Source organism: Triticum urartu, chromosome 6 (assembly GCF_003073215.2).
Source record: "Triticum urartu cultivar G1812 chromosome 6, Tu2.1, whole genome shotgun sequence".
NCBI lineage: Eukaryota > Viridiplantae > Streptophyta > Magnoliopsida > Poales > Poaceae > Triticum > Triticum urartu.
Genome location: NC_053027.1, coordinates 204,304,358 through 204,317,056, shown reverse-complemented (window position 1 = coordinate 204,317,056; position 12,699 = coordinate 204,304,358).

Sequence of the window (12,699 nt, the reverse complement as noted above, 5' to 3'; positions counted from 1 at the left end):
ATTTCCCTCAAGTGGATGACCTAAGGTTTATCAATCCATGGGAGGCGTAGGATGAAGATGGTCTCTCTCAAACAACCCTGCAACCAAATAATAAAGAGTCTCTTGTGTCCCCAACACCCCAATACAATGGTAAATTGTATAGGTGCACTAGTTCGGCGAAGAGATGGTGATACAAGTGCAATATGGATGGTAGATAAAGGTTTTTGTAATCTGAAAATACAAAAACAGCAAGGTAACTAATGATAAAAGTGAGCACAAACGGTATTGCAATGTGTTGAAACAACGCCTAGGGTTGATACTTTCACTAGTGCAAGTTCTCTCAACAATAATAACATAATTGGATCATATAACAATGCCTCAACATGCAACAAAGAGTCACTCCAAAGTCACTTATAGCGTAGAACAAACGAAGAGATTATTGTAGGTTACGAAACCACCTCAAAGTTATCCTTTCTAATCGATCTATTCAAGAGTCCATAGTAAAATAACACGAAGCTATTCTTTCTGTTCAATCTATCCTAGAGTTCGTACTAGAATAACACCTTAAGACACAAATCAACCAAAACCCTAATGTCACCTAGAGACTCCAATGTCACCTCAAATATCTGTGGGTATGATTATACGATATGCATCACACAATCTCAGATTCATCTATTCAACCAACACAAAGAACTTCAAAGAGTGCCCCAAAGTTTCTACCGGATAGTCAAGATGAAAACGTGTGCCAACCCCTATGCATAAGTTCATGAGGTCACGGAACTCGCAAGTTGATCACCAAAACATACATCAAGTGGATCACGTGATATCCCATTGTCACAACAGATAAGCACATGCAAGACATACATCATGTGTTCTCAAATCCTTAAAGACTCAATCTGATAAGATAACTTCAAAGGGAAAACTCAATCCATCAAAAGAGAGTAGAGGGGGAGAAACATCATATGATCCAACTATAATAGCAAAGCTCGGAATACATCAAAATCGTGTTGAATCAAGAAAACAAGAGAGAGAGAGAGAGATCAAACCATAGCTACTAGTATACCCTCAGCCCCGAGGGTGAACTACTCCCTCCTCGTCATGGAGAGCGCCAAGATGATGAACATGGCCACTAGATACGGATCCCCCCTCTGGCAGGGTACCAGAACAGGTCTAGATTGGTTTTCGGTGGCTACAGAGGCTTGCGGTGGTGGAACTCCCGATCTAGGCTATGTTCTGGAAGTTTGGGTATATATAAGAGGTGTTGGCGTCGGGAACAAGTCAGGGGGGTCCCAGATGCGGCCACGAGGTAGGGGCGCGCCTAGGGGGTAGGGCACGCCCCCACCCTCGTGGGTGCCTCGGGACTCTTCTGGCCCATCTCCGATACTCTATGGGCTTCTTGTGATCCAAAAATAATCTTCGTGAAATTTCAGGTCAATTGGACTCCGTTTGGTTTTCCTTTTCTGTGATACTCAAAAACAAGGAAAAAAACAAAAACTGGCACTAGGCTCTAGGTTAATAGGTTAGTCCCAAAAATCATATAAAATAGCGTATAAATGCATATAAAACATCCTATTTGGATAACATAATAGCATGGAACAATAAGAAATTATATATACGCTGGAGATGTATCATATGTTGGGAAGGGGTGTTGTGTGTTTTCAATATAGAATAATGTACAATTTAGATGTGGTGCCTACCTCTCGATACAGACAACAACCATGAAGGCAAGGTAGTTAAGCACGAGATACGCAGGGTACGATGTAGGTCGAACCTAGCAATCTGAGCATGTGGGAGCGACATGTGACGGTGACCGGCCCTAACACGAACTAGGAGGAATCCATTCATGGCCGACATGTACCCCTCATTATTGGTTAAAGGGATGATATATATACACTCAGGGAGCACAGAGATATGCGTGTCGTCACAAAAACCCACACAAGGGAGTCGTGGTCAATCATAAGACCCCGTATACACTGCATGCGGCCTGAAAAATATGTATGGGTATGGTGGTGTGTGATGTGTTTAAATCCCGAGTGCACAACTTCGATGGCCCACCAACTACATTACAAACCGAACACCGTACCCTACTCCAAGCCTGGTTCAATAGGTACGATGTCGGTTTCCCATCTTTTAGGCGGCGGGAGGGGGGTGTCGTCCCACACATGTGTTCAAACTTTATTTGGTCTAGCATGGCACACATCTATACCCCTATATAGTGTGTGAATAACTTTGAAATTGGTCGTTGGATGAAGCCAATCCAATGGTATAGAGATGGCAAGTCCGAGCACTACTGGCCGTTGGATATCTTCTACATTCCACCAGATTCTGCCACATGTACAATGTAGAAGACTCCATGGTTGAACTTAAGCATAATGCACAAACCTCAAAACACAATCACTTCTCCTTTGTTCTAGAATCTTCCATATCTTAATTTCCCAAACTTTTTTCCAAATGAATTATCACTATTTGTTTTTACTTTATGCTTTACAATGCACAATTCCATGAATCTTAAAATAGATTGTTTATAAAACTAATTGATTTTGAATGAGATGAACTATAAGAATTAAACGAACATCTACATCATGCATATATGACTCAAAGCTTACATGCTATAGTGTGGTATTTATTCATAATTTGGATACCAAATCTCATGCGTGCAATGCACGTATACCTTACTAGTATTAATAGGAAACAATCATAGTCAAACCCTTCTTGTTGTTGGTGAAAGTGCGTTATATCGACTAGAGGGGGGGTGAATAGGCGATTTTTATGAAAGTCTTCAAAACGTGAGAGTTATGAAGACAAACAGTGAAGATTATGCCTATTACTATGCAGCGGAAGTTAGATTACACTAGGGCAGCCATGGTCATGTATTCAATAGAGTGAAAGCTCAATGACAAACAGCTTCAGTGTAATAAGGATCAGGTAGGAAGAAGTTATGAAGCCGAACAGATCATACATTCATGTTGTGAAGACAAAAGATAAAGCAAGCATGCAATGGCTTCACAATGAATAACTGTAAATGAAGTGAAGTGAAGATGAAACCAGTGACACGTTGAAGACAATGATTTGTTGGACCAGTTCCAGTTGTTGTGACAACTGTACGTCTGGTTGGAGCGGCTAGGTATTTAAACCGAAGGACACACAGTCCCGGACACCCAGTCAAGGACACTTAGTCCAAGACACCCAGTCCTCACCGTTTTCTCCTTGAGCTAAGGTCACACAGACCTCGCCCAATCACTCTGGTAAGTCTTCAAGGTAGACTCCCAAACCTTCACAGACTTCGTTCACTGGCAATCCACAATTTCTCTTGGATGCTCAGAACGCGACGCCTAACCGTCTGGAGGATGCACAGTCCTCAAGTGTAATAAGTCTTCAAATCACACAGACACGAAGACTTAAGTGATGCCCAATTTACTCTGGCTCTAGGTTGTTAGGGCTTTTCTCCTCACTAGAATTTTTCTTTCAAAGGCTTCGAGGTGGGTTGCTCTCAAATGACAAAAGCCGTGCGCTGAAATCTGAGCAGCCAACCATTTAAGGTTGTGGGGGGTGGACTATTTATAGCCACTTGGCAACCCGACCTGATCTGTCCGAAATGACCCTGGGTCACTAAGGAATTGACACGTGTACCAACGGTCGGATTTCGAACTCACACGGCAACTTTAATTGGGCTACAAGTAGAGCTGACTTGTCTGACTCTGGACAAGATTTTCTCTCATAGGCTTCGCTCGAAGACATAGGATTTGAATTAGGCATCACTTCAGTCATTCTGACTGGTTCTCTTCGACCCCACTTAACAGTACGGTGGTTCCTATGACACAACATGAATGAAATAAAACTACGAAGGATCTAGGTCTTCAAGTTCCAAAAGCTTCATAGGGAGTCTTCTCATGTCATTGTCTTCACTATGAATATCTTCATAAACCACCATTGTCTTCAATGTCTTCGTACATTTTTAGGGGTCATCTCTGGTAGTGAAACCGAATCAATGAGGGACTTCTACCTGTGTTTTCCTGCAATTCACACAAACACATTAGTCCCTCAACTAGGTTTGTCGTCAATACTCCAAAACCAACTAGGGGTGGCACTAGATGCACTTACAATCTCCCCCTTTTTGGTGATTGATGACAAACTAGTTGAATTTTTCAACGGGGAACATAATTTGTGAAATAGTAAAGGAATTTGTCTTCATAAGTTGCAAGGGCTCCCCCTGAAGATGTGCATATAATTAATTTGCCTTTTGAATGCAAATGCACATGGCAGGTTGTACTTGTGGAGATCCACTTCAACTTATGATGACAATCCACTATGCATGTGAAAGTATATGAAGATAATGTCATGCATAATGGAAAATGGACGTCTGCAGTAAGAGATAAGTGCGGAATTTATCATCGCACATGCGGAATTTATCTTCGCATACCGGAGTGACAAGCAGGTAGCAGACGGCCATCAAGGCTAAGTGTTACAACTCAAGAAGCAAATGTAGCAAGAACGGGAGTTGTAAGCACGAAGCAAAATATAGTGGCACCCGCCCAAAGTGACCCGCTTGAAGACTATAACCATCATATGCTTCTCCCCCTTTTGTCAGTGATGACCAAAAAGGTTTGAAGACATAGAGGTTTCTACGCGTTCCCAGGCGCAGCAGGGTCGGTGGAGTTGTTTGGCGGTGGTGCAGACGAGCTTGGTGCAGATTCGACGCGCGTTGAAGCAGGTGGAGATGATGTCGCGTCGTCTTCTTCTTCAATAATACGGGCAGACACGGTGGCAGCAGAAGAAGAGAACTCTGACTCTTAAAGTGATGGTGTGCTGCGCATCACCGCTCTTCTTGGAGGCGTGGAGTCAAATTTGAAGTGCTCTGTGAAGCCATCCTCATGCAGTTCAGCTTCAGGGCACATCATGGTGAGGCCCTTCCAAGTGCGGCGACAGGTCTCGTGTGTGACAAATGCATTCTTGGTTGCCATATTTCTGAGGCGATTGACGTCTTGCATGATGCTTCTCATCTGCCTCTTGAGCCAGTCGTGATGCCTATCTTGCTTTTGGTGAAGAGCCACAAGAAGCTCTCTGTCATTGAGTGCACGAGTGCGCTTCTTGGGTCTCTTTGCAGCTGTGCTGTTGGTGGCTTCAGTTGAGGCAGGGGCACGTGTGGTGCCAGCCATTGGATAGACGCGAGAGAGAGCTTCAACACCTTCAATATTTTGAGTGAAGCTCTGGTGTTCTGCATTTTGAAGACTTAGTGGTTGCTTGGCCGGCTCTGGATATATTGCTTCAGCATATGTGTCCATATCGGGCAAAAATATCCTATGATTGCGGGCTGAGGGTTGATAGGAGATTGCAGAGTGAAGCTTGATTAGCCTCATAACCCAAGGAGCATAAAACTTTAAGCCAAACAGTTCTGAAGCAGATGCTGCAAATTGACGGATGAAGAGATCCTGTGCATTGAAGCATTTGCCATGAAGAATGCAGAAGATGAGAGTCTTCATTGCACCATCAATCGTTGCATATCGAGAGTGTCCCTTGACTGGCCAGAGAGTCCGCCTTATGATGTGATATATTGTTCTAGGCAGGTACTCTAAGTCTTCAACGAAGAACCTAGTTGGATAGGGTGCATTTGGAGGAAATGGCTTCATCATTGAGAGCATCTGACTCATATCTGGCTCAGGACGCTGAAATATGCTCTCAATGGCTTTAGCATGGAGTTGGCACCCTTCTTCAAAGAATTCGCCAGGAGTGGGAAGGCCGGTAAGCTCAATTAGGTCGAAAGCATTGGCTTCATGATGGATATTGCCTGTCATCCACTCCAGGATCCATGTCTTCGGATCTCTATTATAGCCTTTGATATGCAAAGTGGCATAGAACTGGAGCAGAAGCTCTTCGTTCCAGTGCTCTTCGTCAGTGATAAATGGCAGCAAACCCACTTGCTTGAAGCAATCCAATGCTTCTTCTAGACCAGGCAGACCTTCAACAGCTTCAACCTCAAGGTGCTTGTGAGGAAAGATGCGGCCTTGGTTGTAGAGGATGCATGAATAATAGCTGCGCTGTTGATGGCTCCAGAACCTATCTGATACAATCCGTTCCCTTGAATAAGGGTTCTTGGAGCGGTCGAAAAACGTGTTATCTGCCCTGAAGCCGTTGATGTTGAAGGAACCAGGAGCTGATGCAGGACCTGGGAACCTTGGTAGTCGTGGGATCGGCTTCTGGACCTGGGGCCTGTGCGCAATATGATAGTTGAATTGTGGTCCGGCAGCAGACTCAGGAACAAAATGTTTAGGAGCAGTAGCTTCGGTGTCTTCTGAAGCTGTTGTTGGGGAGGGCTCCACATTTGCTTCGGCGTTGTTTGTGGCAGCCTCAACATTTTCAGCTTCAGGCACGTTCTCCTTGAGAACTGCTTCTTGTTGGTGCGGGGGAGTTGGAGCTTGTGGTATTTCTGCTTGCTCTTCGGCTGATGCAGCCGGAATGTTTTCAACAGCCTGAGCCCTTGGCCCTCTGCGAAGCCTATGGAGGGTAGGCGCCGGTGGAGTTGCAGTGGGTTGGGGCTCATCTTCCTCCTGTGGGCGATCTGCCCACGACGCATCTTGTGTGATTGGCGTCAATGGACGACCAATACTGATCTGTTCGCTTGTCTCAAGCTGAGGAAGGGCTGCATCACCTTGCACATTGTCTTGGGGACCAATGTCTTCAGCAGCATTAGGGTTGGCTGCTAGAATGTCTTCAGCGTGCGGAGCCTCTATGTAACCAGGCTCATGCACTGTCAACTGACGATCTGCGTCAGGATAGCAGACGCAGAGTGGTTCAACTATCAGGGGCTCTGTGGGAGCAGCCTGAGATTTCTTTGTCTTGCGCTTCTTGATGATGGGTTCAGAAGGAGAGGCTTCAGAATGTTTTCTCTTCTTAGCTTTAGCCTCTGCAGTCCGTGTCTTCTTGTGCTGTGAGGCGGTTGATCGACTCTTTGGCTTCGAGCCAGTCGTTGCAGCGGGGAAGACAATCAGAGCATCAGGTTATGACCTTGGCGCTTCAGGTTCGGGCACAACCGCCTTCTTTTTCTTCTTCGCGTCCATCCTGGGGTCAATGCTGGGACGCCCAAGTGCCTTGCGCTTTTCTGCCTCATTGTAGGCTTGCACGCAACGTTCAGCCAAAGTCTTCATGCGTTCTCGTGAGCCTTGAGCTTCGGCACGCGTCTTCAGGAAGTTTTCTTTCAGCTCGTGCAACATGATCTTGAAGTTTTTCACTTCTTGCACACTGAGCTTGGCCACGTGCTTCTTGAACTGAGCCTTTTCATGATCAATTTTCTGCTTCAGTTCTACAATGCGCTGGGCTATTGCAAGTTTTGAAGCGATTGCACCTTGAAAGGCAACGCTGAGGCCTATGGGTAGCTGCAGATCATTGAAGCTTATGTCTGGTGTGTCAAACCATTCATCGATGAAGTTGTGGATGATGGCGACATCAAACAGAGGCAGATTGTTGAAGATTTCAGCCTCCTCCTTGCTCTTGATGAGCTGCTCAAGAGCATCATCTCCAAGATCTTCATCGCTTGAGAGATCAATGGCTTCGTAGCGCAGAATGTTAACAGCTGTGAGCTCTTTGCCTGTGTGTGGCTGAGGCTTCTTGGCTTTTTGGGGCTTGGACACTCGCGATAAGCCTTCTGACTGCACACTGGCTTCAGGAGGTGCAGTTGCTAAAGGCTTCACTCTTGCGATCTTGGGAGAAGCGGCTGGCTTTGAAGCTTTTGGAGCTTTTGGCTTCTTCTGCTTTGGCTTCAGAGCAGCAGGGGCGTCATCTGACTCAGTATCTGCTGGAGGGTCATTCACAGCAGTCCCTTGGACTAGGATGCGAGTGATGAGGCCTGCAAGATTGGCATACGGCCCGATGATATTGGGATTGGCGTTGCGTGTGCCATCTGCCCTTGGTGAGGAGGGACCAGGGTTGAAGTCAAGCCCAAATTTCTTCTTGTTTATCTTTGCTGACTGTTGTGCAAACTGAAAGTTGCGCTTGAAGAGATTATCATCGCGGCACCAGAGAAGTGATGACGGATGCGCCTCAGCTGGCTGTGGTCCTCTCACCATGCATGGATAGAATCCTTGAGCAATGGCTTCGTCTTTGGACTTGGGTACGAGATTTTTGTATAATACATCTCCCCACGGTCTCTTGATGGCGCACTTCTCCACATATTCCTGAGTGACGAAGCGGTAGTGGAACCATTGCTCTGCCCAATATCTTCGAATCCATTGGATTCGTGTCTTGCGCTGACCATAGCTTTCTTCAGGATCAGTTTTGTACATCTCTGCCAATTCATCAGGCAGATCTTTGGACGTTTCACCACGTCGCTGTCTGCCTCCCTTCCTTGCTGCTGTTTCTGAAGCCATGGATAACTTGGAAGGCTTCAAGATGTTCAAAGGCTTCAAGGGCTTCCTTCTGCAAGAACTGGCTTCAGGCGAGCTGATGTGATGCTACAAGTACTCTACAAATGAATGCACACTATGAGAACCGAAGGATTCTCCCACGGACATGTACCTGTGACAGCATTAAGGTGCGAGGGAAGGGGAAGAGGTCATATGCATTCTCAGAAGATTTTGAAGATAAATCGGTTTAGAAGACATTGACCTCATTATGCGAAGACATTCACTTATAGATAAGAAGTTGGTTCCAGATTTGTACGAACCCATAGATCAGTACAAGTGAGGAATCTAACTACTTTATGAAGTACAAGTGAATATACTAGGCATGTTATGAGATGCAGCGAGAGATTTAACTGGTGTGAAGAGAAACTTCTTATGGCAGAAAGTGACTGAACTGTAGGATCAAAAGAAGCTGTAAAAAGAGGTTTTATTTACCACACTTGGAACTGCTAGACGAAGTGAGAGTTGAGGCCGAGCAGTTCGATCCTCCATGCCCTAACTTGGCGACGGAAGACACCTACGGCGACGGCGGAGAAAGTGATGTCCGCTGTCGGCGTGAAAACGGCGTCGGAGAGGTTGCGGCAGTGAAGCGCTTCGTCGCCGGCGTCGTCGAGTGCTAGCGGTGGCGCTAGGGTTCGTGCGAGGGTGGAAGAAGGAGATAATGACCGCAGTGAATCGTATATTTATAGGGATAGAGGCGGCACTGCGCTATTACGCAGGTACCCCTGGCGGTTCGCATTTGAGGCACGCGTGGCCAGTTAGATTATCGGGATTTGTTCCACGTCCCACGCACGCCTAAATTATCGGGCGGTCGTTTCTGCTTCTCCGGATCTTATGTGGAGGAATGAGCATTAAAACTGACTTTTATGGTTGTCTCAATGTCTTCGGCTGACAAGGACACAGTGAAGACATTCGACAGTTTCAACAGAATGCATATGACTTGGAGAGATAGAGTTTGGGATAGAAAGCATAGAGAGGTTAGGGTCCGATCACATTCACTTAGTTCAAAAGATTCAACCAAGAAGACATAGCTATAAGTGAATGCTGTAGAGGACAGAACATCAGTACATATATATCCATATAATCAACGCAGTGAAGATAATCATGATGACATACAGAGAATGAAGCCAAACCAATTGTGAAGACATTGAGAGGTGACGCCATGAGAGAAACACTTCAAAATGGAACGTTTGGTGGTGGCGTTACCCACCGTATAGGAAGTATTAGACCCAGACACGGCGCACAATTATCGTGGCGCTCCGAAGTCAAATTCCACATTAATGTATTCACACTTAGAATGTATGTCTTCATTGATTGAAGATATACGCTACTTCGTGTGTTGCACATCTAAGTCATCAATATGCATAAGTGTTAGGATGTGTGCCTGATCACAGGACATTTGAGGATTCCAAGATATTTAGCTCACACCGTAACTCGCAAAATCTCTTCTCATCCAAGGGCTTTGTGAAGATATCTGCCAATTGCTCTTCAGTGTTGACGTGTATGATATCAATGTCTTCCTTCACAACATGATCTCTGAGAAAGTGATGACGAATTTCAATGTGCTTTGTCTTCGAGTGCTGAACTGGGTTGTTGGCAATCTTGATGGCGCTTTCGTTGTCGCAGTAAAGTGGCACTTGCTTCAGATGAATGCCATAATCCTTGAGTGTTTGCTTCATCCACAGAAGCTGAGCGCAGCAAGATCCAGCAGCAATGTATTCAGATTCAGCAGTGGAGAGAGATACACAGTTCTGCTTCTTTGAAGACCAAAATACAAGTGATCGTCCCAGAAAATGACATGTGCCTGATGTAGATTTGCGATCAACTTTGTCACCAGCATAATCAGCATCCGAAAATCCAACCAGATCAAACTCTGAGCCCTTTGGATACCATAATCCTAGAGTTGGGGTGTGAGCCAAATATCGAAGAATTCGCTTCACAGCTAAGTTATGCGACTCCTTTGGTGTCGCTTGAAATCGAGCACACATGCAAACACTAAGCATGATATCTAGCCTAGATGCACATAAATAAAGCAAAGACCCAATCATGGAGCGGTATACCTTTTGATCGAACTCTTTACCATTGTCGTCGGGACCCAGATGATGCTTGGCTGGCATTGGTGTTGTGAAGCCTTTGCAGTCTTGCATACCGAACTTCTTCAGGCACTCTTTAAGATATTTCTCTTGAGATATGAAGATGACGTTGCGTTGTTGCCGTATTTGAAGACCGAGAAAGAACCTCAGCTCCCCCATCATGGACATCTGATATTGCTCTTGCATCATGTATCCAAACTCTTCACTATACTTTTGATTGGTGCAGCCGAAGATAATGTCATCCACATATATTTGGCACACAAACAGTTCACCATCATATGTCTTCGTGAAAAGAGTGGGATTCAGGGAACCAGGTATGAAGCCTTTGCTTTTCAGAAAGTACTTGAGTGTATCATACCAGGCCCTAGGGGCTTGTTTGAGGCCATACAGTGCCTTGTTGAGCTTGTATACCATATCAGGATGTTTTGGATTTTCAAAGCCAGGTGGTTGTGCAACATACACTTCTTCTTCAATCTTGCCATTGAGAAAGGCACTTTTCACATCCATTTGATATAGAAGTATGTTATGATGATTTGCATAGGCCAGCAGTATGCGTATGGCTTCAAGCCTAGCCACAGGAGCAAATGTTTCATCGAAGTCAATGCCCTCCACTTGAGTATATCCTTCAGCAACTAGACGAGCTTTGTTTCTGACAACTTGACCATGCTCATCTTGCTTGTTGCGGTATATCCATTTGGTGCCTATTATGTTGTGCTTCCGTGGATCAGGACGCTTAACCAGTTCCCATACATTATTCAGCTCAAACTGTTGAAGCTCTTCTTGCATAGCTTGAATCCATTCAGGTTCCATGAAGGCTTCTTCAACTTTCTTGGGTTCTGATATTGAGACAAATGTGAAATGCCCACAGAAGTTCGTTAGCTGAGTTGCCCTTGAACGAGTGAGTGGACCAGGTGCATTGATGCTGTCCAGTATTTTGTCAATTTGTACTTCATTTGCAACACGAGGGTGTGTGGTGCGAAGACTTTGCTCTTGCTGATCTATGTGGTCATTTGAAGGTATATCTTCAGGCTGAGCATTGTCTTCATCTGGATCAGGTGCTGAGATGATAAGTTCTTCTTCAGGTTGGGCTTCAGAAGGTACAATTTCTCCAGTTCCCATAAGCTTGATTGATTCATTTGATGGAACTTCATCTAGCACATTTGGCAATTGCTCTCTTTGTGATCCATTGGTTTCATCAAATCGCACATCCACTGTTTCAACCACTTTGTAGTGGAAGAGATTGAAGACTCTGTAGGAGTGCGAATCCTTTCCATATCCAAGCATGAAGCCTTCATGTGCCTTTGGAGCAAACTTTGAGGTGTGGTGTGGGTCCTTGATCCAGCATTTTGCGCCAAATACTCTGAAATAACTGACATTTGGCTTCTTGCCAGTTAGGAGTTCATAGGATGTCTTGTTCAGGAGCTTGTGAAGATAAACACGATTGATTGTATGGCATGCAGTATCAATGGCTTCAGTCCAGAATTTTCTTGGAGTCTTGTATTCATCTAGCATTGTTCTGGCCATCTCAATGAGTGTTCTGTTCTTGCGTTCGACGACGCCATTCTGCTGTGGCGTGTATGGAGCTGAGAATTCATGTGTGATGCCCAAGTGTATCCAGATATGTATCAAGGCCAGTGTTCTTGAATTCAGTGCCATTGTCACTTCTGATGTGCTTTATCTTGGCGCCAAAATTGTTCATAGCTCGATTTGCGAAGCGTCTGAAGACATCCTGCACTTCAGTCTTGTAAAGGATTATGTGCACCCAAGTATATCTAGAATAATCATCAACAATTACGAAGCCATAGAGGCATGCAGAAGTAGTAAAAGTTGAGTAGTGAGTGGGACCGAAAAGATCCATGTGAAGCAGTTCGAAGGGTTGTGTAGTAGTCATGATTGTCTTCGAAGGATGTTTTGCCCTTGTCATCTTCCCTGCTTCACAGGCACCGCATAAGTGATCTTTCTTGAACTTGACGCCCTCGATGCATATGACGTGCTTTTTTTTCGCAAGGGTGTGGAGGTTCCTCATGCCAGCATGCCCAAGCCTTCGATGCCAAAGCCAGCATTCTGAAGTTTTTGCAAGAAGACATACTGCAAGTTGTGGTCCTGCTGAGAAATCTACCACATACAAATCACCTTTCCTATACCCTTCAAACACTAGAGATTTGTCAGATTCCATTAGCACCAGGCAGCGATATTTGCCAAACATTACAATCATATTCAAATCGCAAAGCATT